The sequence below is a fragment of the Poecilia reticulata genome, chromosome 6 (assembly GCF_904066995.2).
Source record: "Poecilia reticulata chromosome 6, P_reticulata-male-v2, whole genome shotgun sequence".
NCBI lineage: Eukaryota > Metazoa > Chordata > Actinopteri > Cyprinodontiformes > Poeciliidae > Poecilia > Poecilia reticulata.
Window position 1 is genome coordinate 16,749,161 of NC_088835.1, and position 13,499 is coordinate 16,762,659.

At 39.3% G+C, this 13,499-nt stretch overlaps 1 protein-coding gene across 4 annotated transcripts in view; it reads right to left on the minus strand.

The window, feature by feature from the left end:
- brsk2a (BR serine/threonine kinase 2a) overlaps nucleotides 1-13,499 on the minus strand; it is a 189,050-nt gene that overhangs the window by 89,053 nt on the left and 86,498 nt on the right. The window lies entirely within an intron of this gene.

The following is a 13,499-nucleotide window of genomic DNA, read 5'->3' on the forward strand; positions in this document are numbered from 1 at the left end:
TGATGAACAGCTTACTTCACCATAAATTGCATTCAAGTATGAGATCCGTTAATTAAAAATAATCTTACTTACATAGAAGTAAAAAGCCTGATGCGGTAAAATCACTCATATTACCCAATTAACTGAGTGCTCCATTACACATTTGTGTAGTAGGTCCTTAAGTAAACATATACATTGAAGTCTTAGTTATTGTCTCTTGAAATAATGAAATGAAACTGCAACTAAATCACACAATATATCAAAATAGAGATAAAACAAGATTTCTGCATCTAAACATATTCATGCTTCTGCCTCCACATTGGCACCAATTCTCATCCACCTGCTGCTTCTTTGTAGACAGAAACATAAGGAATTATCAATGTTCGAGTCTGCAAGCATCTCAGCTTTCAAATATTTTACCTATGTCATGGGTTAATGTACATACAAAGATGTGGAATTTATTCACAGAGCACATGACAGTGATGCACAGATTGTAGCATTAACTAACAAAAGTGAAAAGTGATTTGAAGTAATGAAGTTCTGGTTTCAAGGCAGTTATTCATTTGTCATACTCTGGAGCACATATTGAAGCAATTCTGAGCGTCACCCGAAGGTGACAAGTTCTAAATGATGCACTTAGTTGTAAAAAAAAAAAAGAAAGAAAACTTCTACTTTCTGCATGATCCTCATCAGAATGTAAATATGTGCAAGGATATATTCTCAAAATCTCTGCATGCTGGAAGTCAGAAGCTTCAAAGACTCACTTCCCTCAACAAGGCAAACAAGTCGCATTGCCACAGGTAACTAAGCATTGACTGCACAGCAGAAAATGGCACTGAATGTTTTGAGTGATTTACTTCTCTCTGCAAGAAAGTTATTGAGGTGCAACATGCCTTCATCCCTCCTTCCAATTTGGACTTGAGGTTTTTTTATGTAGAGATTTTATTGTTCAGGAGAAATTGTTGTCGCTACATTGAACAGAGATGGCAAAAGGTCTTCTCAGCTAAATCTCTCCGAGGACATGTCATCACCAATTCTTAATACTCATGTTTGCAATCTGGCCTGATGTGACTTGAGGTCAGCCAACAGATTCGAGCGGGACAGACGCTGTCAGGCGAATGTTCCGCCTGAATCCCAAACAGGAACATCAGAACGAGGACTCTGCGGAGGAGATGAGAGGAGCGAAGCGAAGGAAAGAACAAAAAAAGGGCTTCAACAGTGAGGCTGGTGACAGGGAGATGGAGACACACTCATAAGGACAGATACACAGAGAGAGGCTGAGAGAGCCTAGTCAAAACACACAGAGAGAAAATGGGGCCTAGAAGGGTGGGGCACAGAGACTCAGATCTATTTTTAATGTCTCTGGCTGTGGATCAGCAAAAGGAATGTATAATTACAGACACATGAATAATGCAAGTAGGATTCTTTTAATTAGCCACACCAGGCCCCAATGCAGCAGCTGAAGATGGGACAAACATGTGCGCAAACACATGAACTGAATGTACAGCACAAAACTGGGAACACATACTTGAACTTGCCAGAATGTGACGAGTTAACCACAATTATTATTATTATTATTATTATTATTATTATTATTATATAAAACAATGCATTACAAGTTTGTATGACAATGGCACTTTCTGATGGCACATGTTTGCTAAACATGAAGCGACACATTCCTCCTGGGAGACAGAAGTCAAATGAAATGCCTTGGCGGGAACTTTGACAGGCTTTGCTTTAAAAGGAGCACCAGACACTCCTCAAAGAGCTGCATGCTGCCTGCCTGTCATGTGTTAGGTAACCCACAGCATCAGCATATAAATTATTAAACACCTGACTGGGTAATATTGTAAACCCACGCTCTACCCACAGAAAGCAATGCATAAATAGCACATAATGTGCAGATAAATGTGCACTTTCGGGTGTTTTTATTTTACACACTGACACAAGCAAACAGAACACACAAATGCTGTGGAAGCGGACCAACTCTGTGGGCCAGGAAAAAAAAAGGAAAAAAAAAAGAGAGAAGCAATTAATCAAGCCTTCCTCATCTATGATTTGACTAGATTTATTTCATTAATTAACAGCTTTTGGTTGTCTGTGCACCATCTTCATTATAAGCCCCAGATCAAGCCGGAAAAGACTTCAGTGAGACGAGTTTTAATCAGCCTGCCTTGATAACTCATCAGAAAGAAGATTGAAATGGATGGTCAAAGTCCAACCAGGAAATACACAAGTAAATTTATTTGCCCACTTCAAGAGAAATCAGGAAGCTGGATCCAAGTTGGAACAGCGGATCAAGACAATGGCAGGATGTTATTTGGCTCTTATCAAGGAACTCAAATTTTCTCTTCTTCAGCGCCTTAATTTGCAAACTAATCCATGGCTGGCAGAGCTAGGCTTGAGTATGGAAGAGGATGTTGGCTGTAATTCAACGTGTCACTGCATCTTCATTTGTTGATTGAAGTTTAATTGCCAGAGAGGGAGCAGTCTACCCGCTTTGGGGGCAGAGGAGGAGGTTTGGGCACACACACAGACATATGGCAATTTTCCACAGTGGAGAGTGAGCAGATCAAACAAAAACTCAATTCCTTCCAGTATAGAATGGTGCTAAATTGACCTTCATTCAATGTGTAGGGAAGACACTGGGTATAACAGTAGAAAAAAAACTTTCCAAGGAGAACGAAAACCACACAAACCGGTTAGCAAATGGTTTCTTGTATCAATGTAGGGAAAGCAATATTACTGTAGTGGGTTTGTCGGGGCAGTGACCTGCTGTGCACACATTTTAGCAGTCTACAACTCAACAGGTTAAAGAATACTTGCAAGCAATCTATCTGTTCTCTTCATTCTCTTTTAAAAGGTCTTTGTTGTGTAGTTGAAGTCCTCCACAAGCATAGAACTTAAAGATTCAGTATAAAAGTTCAAGCTAATATTGTTGTGCAGTTTACCTCAAAGCTGCTTACTCAAATTGCATAGAGTGGGTTAAAGACTCATTGCTGTAAATGTCAAGTTAGTAGACCGTATTGAGATCTGATAACAATCTTTGATAAAGGATTTGAAAAGGCATTTCTCTAGTTTGTTCAACACATAAAAAGCAGCTAATGATTCTGAATCACTTAATATTCATACCTACTGACCACGTTAATGTGTACACCTGTTTAATTGCCAATTAATGTAAATAGCAACTCAGGCAGTTACATAATAGCAACACAATACATTTGGGTATCTAGATGTAATAAAGAAGAGTAAGGAGTCACAATCCTGCCAAAAACCAGACGAGCTTATTAAGCATTCACAGCAGCTCAAATAAGCACCCGGTTTTGATGGCAGCCACATTCCCATTTACTTGTGAGCACACAGAGCGGTCAAACATGTCCTGCCCACAGCATTTGAATTACACCCACCCTCTTTAGTGAGCGTTTGTCAGCTGGGGTTGGTAAGTCTTCTGATTGGCTGGATTTTCAGCTAAAAAACAAATGACAGCCAGCAAGGCCTAATAGGAGAAGAATGTAATTTGAATTCAAAGCGTAAAAGGAGAATAAGGAGAAGAAAAGAAGTTTTTTTATCATCTCCCCTACGTTTTGTTACCTTCTCATTTGTGTTTATCCTTTTCCACCTTCTTCTCCTCTTCTTTTATTAAACCAAATTCCATTATGGCCATCACCAGTTTTGAGCTGAAAACCCAGCCAATAAGATCAATCACTGGATTTACCACCCTTAACAGAGAAATACACCCACCAGATACAGAGATTTTTCTGGTGAGAGCGTTAAAAACTGCTGCTGCTACTACTGCAGCAGGCACTAGGCTGCTTTTATGGGTCCACGAAAAAAACGGAAATGCGATCAGAGCCATGCTCTCTCAGTTAATATATGCTCTGTTGTGATTACTTAATAAGCTCCTTGAGTTTTTGGCAGAAATGTGATGCCATAGGCGACTTGCTGAAGTTCAAACAGAGCATCAAAGTGGGGAGAAGGGATTTCAGTGATTTCGAATTTAGTATTGTTGTTGATGCCAGAGGGGTTGGTCCAAGTATTTCAGAAAGGGCTGATCTACAGAGATTATTATGTGCAACTAGCCCTTGGGTTTACAGAGAATTGTCTGAAGGGCAGGGAAAAAAATCTAGTTAGCAGCAATAGTGTGGATGAAAATGCCTCGATGTCAGAGGCCAGAAGACAAATCGGTTTCAAATTTAAAAAAAAAACAGTCGTTCAGATTACCACTCGACAAAACCAATATATTCAGAATACTATCTCTAACCAGATGAGCTACAGATGTAGAAGACCGCACAGGATGACACTTGTGTCTAACCAAAACCGGTAATTGAGGTTGCAGTTTGCTCACCAGATTCTGATGATCAAAGATCAGGAAGGTGTGACTTAGTTTGACGAAAAATCAATCCAGACTTTGATGCTATTCATACTGCTTGTTGATAATTGGTACCATTGTTTTTTGTTTTGTTTTTGTTTTTGTTTTATTCTAGCAAGAATAGACAAAAAACTAACTGGAACCACCAAGGAGGATTTCCAGCAGCAGTCCTTGTTGTGCATAAGAGTCTGGTAGATCAGGCCAATGCAGGTCCCAGGAGGAGGGATATATGACAACGGAAAAAGTGGAGAGTGTGCACTGTGTAGACGAGCTGAATATACAACGAAGTGTGGATGGTGGGGGAGTAAAGCACTGGTAATCACCCCGGCAGCCGCCGGTGATGTTGTTGACACCACTGTCAGGGTGGAGGATAAATTGAGCCACTCTTCTGGCTAAATCAATGCCTCAGCAGCAACTAGCTCATTGTTCAGAGCAACGTCTGCATCTCAGCTGTATGTCAAGGGAAAATATATTCTCTTCCAAAGGCAGAATCCCTCTGTCCATTTTAACCTTTCCAACTTTAAGGTGATGTTTAACTTGGTCCACTTAGCCCTTACTGTGGGACCAGTCAACTGGTTATTTTCCTTTCCTTCCTGTAATTTTTTTATTCCTCCAATTTGAGACTTTTTTTTTTAACCAAGACCTCTTAATGCAAAATGAACCATGATAAAGAATGACATCATGCATTTCTAACACAAGTTTGTGTGTAAATAACAGGCATGATGCAAGAAAATATCAACCACTAAAATAATTCTTGGTGAAGCAGCCAAAGCAGGAAATTGACCTGGTTGGAAAAAAACCCCACAGCATATGTAATTGTCCATGATTCTGCATAGTTTTATGCACACTTGAGCATGCATGGACAATGGTACACACATGTGTAGTGGAGTGTAACATCTCACTGCTGACTAAAAATGAAAGCAATTCTGGCCACACTCCAATGCCAAGATTGCCTACTTTCTCAGAGACTGGGTTTACGTCACAGGAGCTTGGAACATTGCCTTGTATAAAAAGTGTAGCTGCACAGAGAAAGGACACACACACACACACACACACGCACACACGCCGAGAATGGCCAAATGAAAGCAAACGCAGCAGAATATCAGAGCCATTCACAGAGGGTCCATTTCACCTGGCCTTTCACTGAACAAAAAACAGTGATCTGAGAGTGAGATGTCTTCACAAAGCCGAGGGGAAAACTCTGCCAACATGGCAAGTGAAACAAGATAAAACTGGAAGAGGAAAAAAGGAGGAAACTGGGCAAGTATGTTGGCGGAGCACGAAAAGTAAATTGAAAACACAGAATTGAAGGCAGAAAAGGGAAGAACATTTTAGTAGACATCACAGTATCGGGTCTATGCATTTCCAACGCAACTGCAGACACATTAGTCTGACACCTTCAGGGAGGTTTTACTCTGAAGGCAGCCTGAGCCGCATAAAGGGCCGTCTGAGATAAAACATGTAGAGACCCAGAGGTATGTGCAAACGCACAAATGCAACACAAGACATTAACATCCCTTTCATAGATGATCACATTATCTTCTCCCCTTAAAACAGTTTCAAAGACACCAATAGAAAAAATAATTTAATCTCTAAACCTTCCTGATCTTTTTAAATTTGATGAGTTAAATGAAGGGGTTAATTTTATTATATTAACCACAAAGACAGGTGAGTTTCAGTAGTTTGGATGAATTAATCTCCTAAACCAGTGATAAAATTCAACAGATTATAATGATCATTACTTTGCATTCAGATGAATGCTGCGTTGATACTTGTAATTTTATGGAATTAGATAAGATCAATTAATACATCTGTATTGTAATATTTGTTTTAAAAAAAAAGAAAGAAATCCATTTACATGGAGACCAGAAAGGTCTAGTATTCTGAGTTAAATATTGCATAAATAGTAAAATAGATATACCCATACACACACCATTTGAATGATATTTTCTGGACAGTTGATCCTAAAACGTTATGATTTGGTGAAATAACAGGTGAAATAAACCAAAATAAATTTTCCAAGAAAATAAAGCCATACCAATGGTCATGAACAAAAATGGGTATTTAATGGTTTGAGAAAGTTTTGCCTCTGCAGGAACTGGGCAGTTCACCATAAGAGAATGCTCCATAAATTCTACAGTCTATTAGAGGCTGAGTAGAGGGAAATGTGACAACTTCTGCAAAAAAAACATCAAAGCTGAACGTGACCCTTCAAGATGACAACAGAGCACAAGTAAACCATCAAGAACCCGTAGAGCTTTATGTAGAAAATCCTGGGCAGAGACAATGCAGCGATCTTGACCTCTTTGGGATGGTGTGAGGGGAATGGAAATGGGCTGGACATACAAGTAACCCATCAGACACCCCACAGACGAAAGTGAGAAGTATGCAAAACTTTCCTCATACAAGTTGCAGAGACCAGTCAATGGTCAAGAGACACTATTTCAGCAAAAGAGAATCATCTTAGCTATTAACGTGTCAGCCAGAAAATAATTTCTTTCATTTAATGTGTAAAACCAAAATTTGTTTTGTCCAAATTCATCTCAGAATAAACGTTTGATGACAGAATACACAAAATAAAAATGGCAATTCTGAAGTAACTACAACATTAAAACATTGAAGTCGACATTGTTTTCATCATTAGCCGCTTGCCGCTTTCAAAATGTCAGCAGCCATCACTTAACACCTGAATGCAGCCCCTGTTAGACAATAGCAGCTGTGAACTTTTGGAGACCTCTGGTGCTGCTCATCTCAAAGACTATCAGTGGGTAAAATACTGCAGTCATTAAAATGATAATGATACAGTTGGTGAGACTGAAGACATATTGATCAGGCCCAACACCTCTCACATCCCTGCTGCCTCACACCGATACACGGCCATCTAATGAGGAGGACTCTATAGCTGTATTTGCCTGCCTCTGCTTTATACATACAGCATGATCTGTGTCTGTGTCTGAAGTCGATACGAGAGTTCTTTACTGCTGCACAAAGGGATGCAATTATCACTTACTTCAAGCGCGGGCAATTTGTGATCAAATTGCAGACAAAGCCAACATTGTACATTCAGTTGAGAAGAGCAGAAAATAACACATTTGTACTGAAGATGTTGATGCTTATATATATATATATATATATATATATATATATATATAACGCGAACGCTCATGAAGCTGTCACGGCAGCACTGAACACATGGGATGCAGTCGTGAGATACATAAGTACATGCTGTACAACACTGGACAGAAATGACAATCCTCTCATAGTTTCTATGACATATTGTTGTGACACATTAAACTTCAAGGTAGACATCTATGAGAGACCATCGACATCAAATACCCAACGACAGTTACACAGACAGAAATGGATATGACTCAATACACTCGCAATATTTTCATCCATCAAGGACAAAATGTTGTCTGCTTGAAGCTTCCACCTTATTGGATAAATTAAGGTACCACTGAACCAACCAAAAATATTCATACCCCTTGAACTGTCTGACTTTAAAATGTTTTTTTTTTTTTTTTTTTCTGGCATTTTATGTGACAACCAATACAAACTAGCACATCTTTTAGGGCCTGTCCTTACCACGTTTACTCACCAAAACCCCAACAAATGTCAGTTATAATCACATTTGATCAAATTTCTTCTAGATTTTTACTATGTTCCCCTGCATGACTTGTGGCAAATTCTAAATTGGACTTTTGTCTGCTGTGATTTGCCACTTTCACAGAAAGATTAGATACAAAATAAGACTAACAGCTGTCCCGTCAACAGACCTGAGCTTTTCTCCTGAGCTTTTATTCCACCTGAGCTTTGAATTCTTACAGCTCCTCCAGAGTTACCATAGTCCACTTGGCTGTTTTTCTAATTAATTCTACACTTTCTCAGCTCACTTTAGGCAAGCAGCCTGTGAATAATGATAACAAACAAACAATAATGAAAGACATCTGAGGTCTCCATAGAACAGCTGTATGCATACAGAGATTGAATACATACAACATGTTGACTGTATTTCTGACTTCTTATGGCAACTAGAGGCACTGGATGCAACTAGAAATCATTCATCTCTCTACTTCCTCCCACTTTAATAACGTTGTGCTGGTTGATTACATAAAACCACAATAAAATCCATTCACATTTTTGACTGTAATATGAAATAATTTTGTTTACGAGAAGTCAAAATTTGTGAGGCATGCAAGAGTGGTCTGGGATGTTTGAGTTCAAGTTGATACGTCTTGATGGATCAGAGAGACGGTTGCTATGGTAAAGAGGAGTAGTAGTAGAGACACTGAAGTGCAGTGCACCTCCGAGAAGAAGTATTTGGGGAGAAAGCATTTATGTGTAAGAAGGTCACTCATGTTTACTTGAGAGCGTGCCCTGAAGTTTACATACATGCTAAGATGACATCAGTCCTGCTGCTTCACATCCTGTGTTAATCCATGGCCTTTGCAGGGATACAGTAAGGGATACAGACGCTGGAGCCTAAAATTTTAACTCTGCATGTGTGGAGCTCAGGTCAAACCCACACATGCAGACAAAAAAAAAACAAAAAAACTGCCCAGAGCTGATAACGCAAATAGACTGATAACAATGAGTCGGTGCAGTATTCCAGTGCAGACAGGGGCAATAGGAGATTGAGGAAAAAAGATGGAACACAAACGGATTACGAAGAAAAGGGTGTACATAGTCATAAAAAAACAGCAGCATCTGCAGGTGCAATAAAAACTGTCTTTCAAATATCTACAAACCAGCATGGGTCATATGGACATGTGAGACTATAGCTGACCTACAGGGCATACCATCTACACGTTCAGTCTTAATCAACCAGACAAAGACCAGACAGGAAAAGAGCAGTAGATGGGGTGAGATCGGGTGATGGTATTAATACCTACTCCAGCCAGATGGGGGCTCCTTATCACATGCATAGTGCCTCTTGGGATTCTCCACAATTTTTCCCCTCTTATTTTATTCTGATTCTTTTCAAATCTGCGAGGAGCATTCTATATTTGAGTCTTGTATATTTTCCTATTTGTTGCTTCTCAATTTTACCTTCTCTTTTCTCTTATTTGGATCCCTCTCTGTCAACTTCACAACCAGTCTGTCTTCCTTCCTCTGAGCTTCTCTCTTTTTGCAGGCACTGCAATCTTGTCCAGACACAGTTTTACTGCAGATGTGCACAGAAATATCACCAATAAAAACAGTCAGAGAGAGCAGAAATCTCACTCTAGTGGCATGGATGACCAAAAAATTAAAGCAGGACTTCTAACACAGTTAGGAAGTAGGTAATATTTAGATAACAGATTATTCAGAAAATATCTGATTCAAAGAGTCAGGAATCTTCAAGAGAATATGGCATCCTTGCTGCTGGATGATGTAGAAGGCTGCAACAAGGAAAGTAGACAAGGAAAAAGGAGGCAAGGACACAGACGAAAGAAATCAAATGGACCTTGGATAAAGAAAATTGTTGAACAGGGAGGACACATGAGACAGAGGTGATAGTTACATGCTATGGTGCTCCTGTTGCTTAAAGGACAACACTGTCGCGGGAAAGCCAACACCTCTCTGCTCTTGTAATGTCAGGGATTTCACATAAGATCAGCTCACTTCAGAGCACAAGCACCTGTACACACGTTGAGAAGTACAAACGGCCGCCACCACCCTCAACGACACGGAGGGAAGAACAAGAAAGAAAAACACTAATGAGATGTACATATACTTAGAACAAATGACACAAGTGACTTTACAGTTTAACTGTGTTTTTTCCCTTCCGTCTATAAAAGAAATCCAAATATCATAGCGGGCTCATTGGATGCCCTGCTTGGAAGCTGATGACAGTTTGCTGAACAGCACCTTGTCATTACACAAACTTGTTAAAGCATCAAGCACATGTTTAACACATTTAGAAAAAGTAATTATTTAAAAACGTACTGAAAGTTCTCCTTTTTATTACTGACACAGCGTGTTACTGTTCCAATTATACCATGCTATTTCAGGTTTGCGAGACAGAAGACGGAAGCCTTTTGCTCTACTTTGCTTAAATCAGTCTGTTTTTCGTGCCTGGCGCTTGCTGTTTTGTGAGTAATGGCTGAATAAATAACAGTGGGGCATTGCTGTTGAATCTCTGAGCTTGCAGTGGATGCAGACAAAGAGCAACCAGCTTGCCATCTGAAAGCACACAGTTTGATGTTGCTAGGGGACTTTGTTGGGTCAGTAAATAAGCAAATCTTTTCAAGTCCACGACCTCCAATCAATGGTAAGAAACAGTTGATTGGAGGTTTATTGTTCTGAAATTTATGTGCACCTATGTTTATGTAATGTAAAGATTTAAGCATAAAGGAAAACAATAGTTACTTAAATTGGTCTGAAAACAATAATCTCCATCAATTCTATTCATTTTTTTTCTTTTATCAGAATAGAGGTTTTCTGCCTGGTGGGAAGTTGGAATCTAAAACAACAACTTTCAGATTACAAGATGACTAATCTTCCCATCAAGCCCAAGTTGCCTCTATTTAAGGCATAAACGGACGTAGCTGTCCAAAGAATGCAGGAGGTGCAATTTATACTATTTATTTATAATACTGAAACATAACTTAAGGCTGAGTAGTTACTTTAGTTAAATAATAATTTACCATCTGACTGTGGATCACCTGGGCTGGTGAGTAAAAGTAGTAAATAAATGATATAAAGTGCTGTTGTTTCATTCTTAAAATGCAAGCAGGAAAGTGTCAGAGAAAAGAAAACCAGCATGTGGAAATACTGAGGAATATACAGAATAAGCAATGTTCAAGTGACTTTTTTTTTTCCTCTAATGTATGACCAAGCAGATTCCACTGAATCACTGCAGACAACACCGCGATTAAAACAAAAGTATATGGGCTATGCCTAGAGTGGGTTTACTCTTTATTACATCCATGCCAATCATTAGACGTTGCTGTAAGCAGCTGGAGCCCTCATCTCCTCTCAATATGTTCTTGTCACCCAGCTGGATCTTAGCTCTGACAGTCCTTCATTCTCTACAAAGCATCCGCCTTCCCAACAAACACAAACATGCGCTCACACACACTAACTGTGAGGGAAAAAAATTGTTTACCAGGCTAGAGAATCCCGAACGGAATCACATTTTCCCTTTCAAAGGTTGTTTGAAGTTCCCACACAGATGTTGATGCCGTCCTCTTATTTATTTATTTATTTTTTAATGTAAGAGTTTCCCTTCGTGTTTTTTGCCACCTTGCCTAGGCGCAGTCTGACACACTTACTTCAACAGCCCCCCATCCTTCCGCCAGCCCTCCGTCTCTGTCCTAGTGATCATAGGGATAAAGTTTTATCTGGATGAACAGAAAACTTTTTAAAAGTTTTGTTGTGGCAGTCTCAGACTCGTGGAACGGAGGGAATCAGCTGTTGAACTTGAGAGACAGATGTTTCATTAGCAGCCACACGTCTGAGTATGTGTGCATATACAGTACACACAGAGACTACGTTTTACAGTTAAACTTTTTAACATGCTATGACAGGTGACAAAGAAATACACACTGATCCAAAAAAAAGCAGTTTCAAAGTTTTTTGGGGGTTTTTTGGTAGAAAGTGGAGTAGAGGTCTCATAATCCAGGAGGAAAAGCAACTTTGTGTTAAGTTTTCAATGAAGATTCCTTCACTTCCTGAATGTCCTCTTATGGATCATGGATCTTTTTTTCACATAGTGAAACATCAGAATTTCACTACAAGTGTTGCCCTGCTTTAGCAAAGTGAGGCTTCTGAGTAATTCATAGCTTCTGAGTACATAGTAAAGGCCTACTGACTTCACTGTTGTCCAGTAAATGGCTACAAGAAGGTCCTTGTTCAAGAGCACAGTATGCAGGAATATTACTGGAAGGTAAAGTGAAAAACAAAGGTGCATAAAAAACAGGAAAAACACATCTTTGAGAGAATTAGTTGTATATCAAAGAGTGTTACATTTTTTTTTTGTCATATAGTATAAAATATAAATCACCTAAACGTCAAAATCAACAGAAATTATGTCACTATGTGTAAGGGCCAATCTTCAAGCAAAATTCTCTACACGGTCATGCTAAGCAGCATTTTAATTAAATGCATTCGCCAGTCCCTGTAAAAAAATTTTTTTCCACACAAGCAGCATTGGTTTTTACAAGTCAGACTTAAATGTAGTGACAGCAATGGTGTCAGAAGGTTTACAACCATCAGCCTCTCGAGCTGTCATGCTTTGGAACGCAGCGCGGCGTCGGGGCACTCTGAGGTTAACGGTGTGGTGTCACACCGTTAAATTCAATCGGCCTTTTATTGCCTTTTTTCTTATCTGTCCCCAAGGGCAGACCAGACCAAGGCTATGAGAGATCTCTGAAGAAGAGAGACTGAATCATGTCCCGGACTGCACTTGCACGTAAAATGTGGCTGGCAGATTAGTGTTGATATTTATTTCTGTTGTTAAACATAAGCCTTGCATACCTACACTTTTCGGGTTTCTTTGTTTTTTTTTACTGGCCGTACAGCCTGAATAGTAATATATGATTTTTTTTTTTTTTTTTTTTAAAGTACGTGTTTAAGTAGTGGGGAAAAACATCTCTTTCCCCAAACACAGAATTAGTTTGGGTGTAGACAACGTCTAACTGAATTTATTAGGCTGCTGTACAAAATGCTCTGTGCTGTACAGGCAGAGAGAAGGAAATATCCTGGCCCCCTCAAGATATGAAGAAGCTGTACTCTATCACCTGAGGTTCACACCTCAAAGCACAGGTAATGTCCTGCTTTCACCTAATGTTACTACCAGATGCCTCCTCACAGTTGCAGACAGGATCTGGGCTGTGAATGCAATTAAATTATTGCTGTAGAACATCAACTGCTAAAGAAAGGAGGAACTGTTCAGCCCAGAGCACTTAAAGATCAAATCTAAAAATGTCACTTAAACGGTAAACTAAAACACCAGGCCAACCATTTGGACTGCAGCAGGTTTAAAAAGTCACATTTCTGCATGAAATGTGGCAAACGTGCCACATTTCAACAAATCAACGTGTCCCAAAACTGATGTTTATACATGTAAGAATTTTAATAAAACATTTGATAAATTAATTTAGTTATCTTGTTCAGAGTAAAATGACTTAAAAAGAACAATTTATAGAAGTCAACTGCAATGCTACGG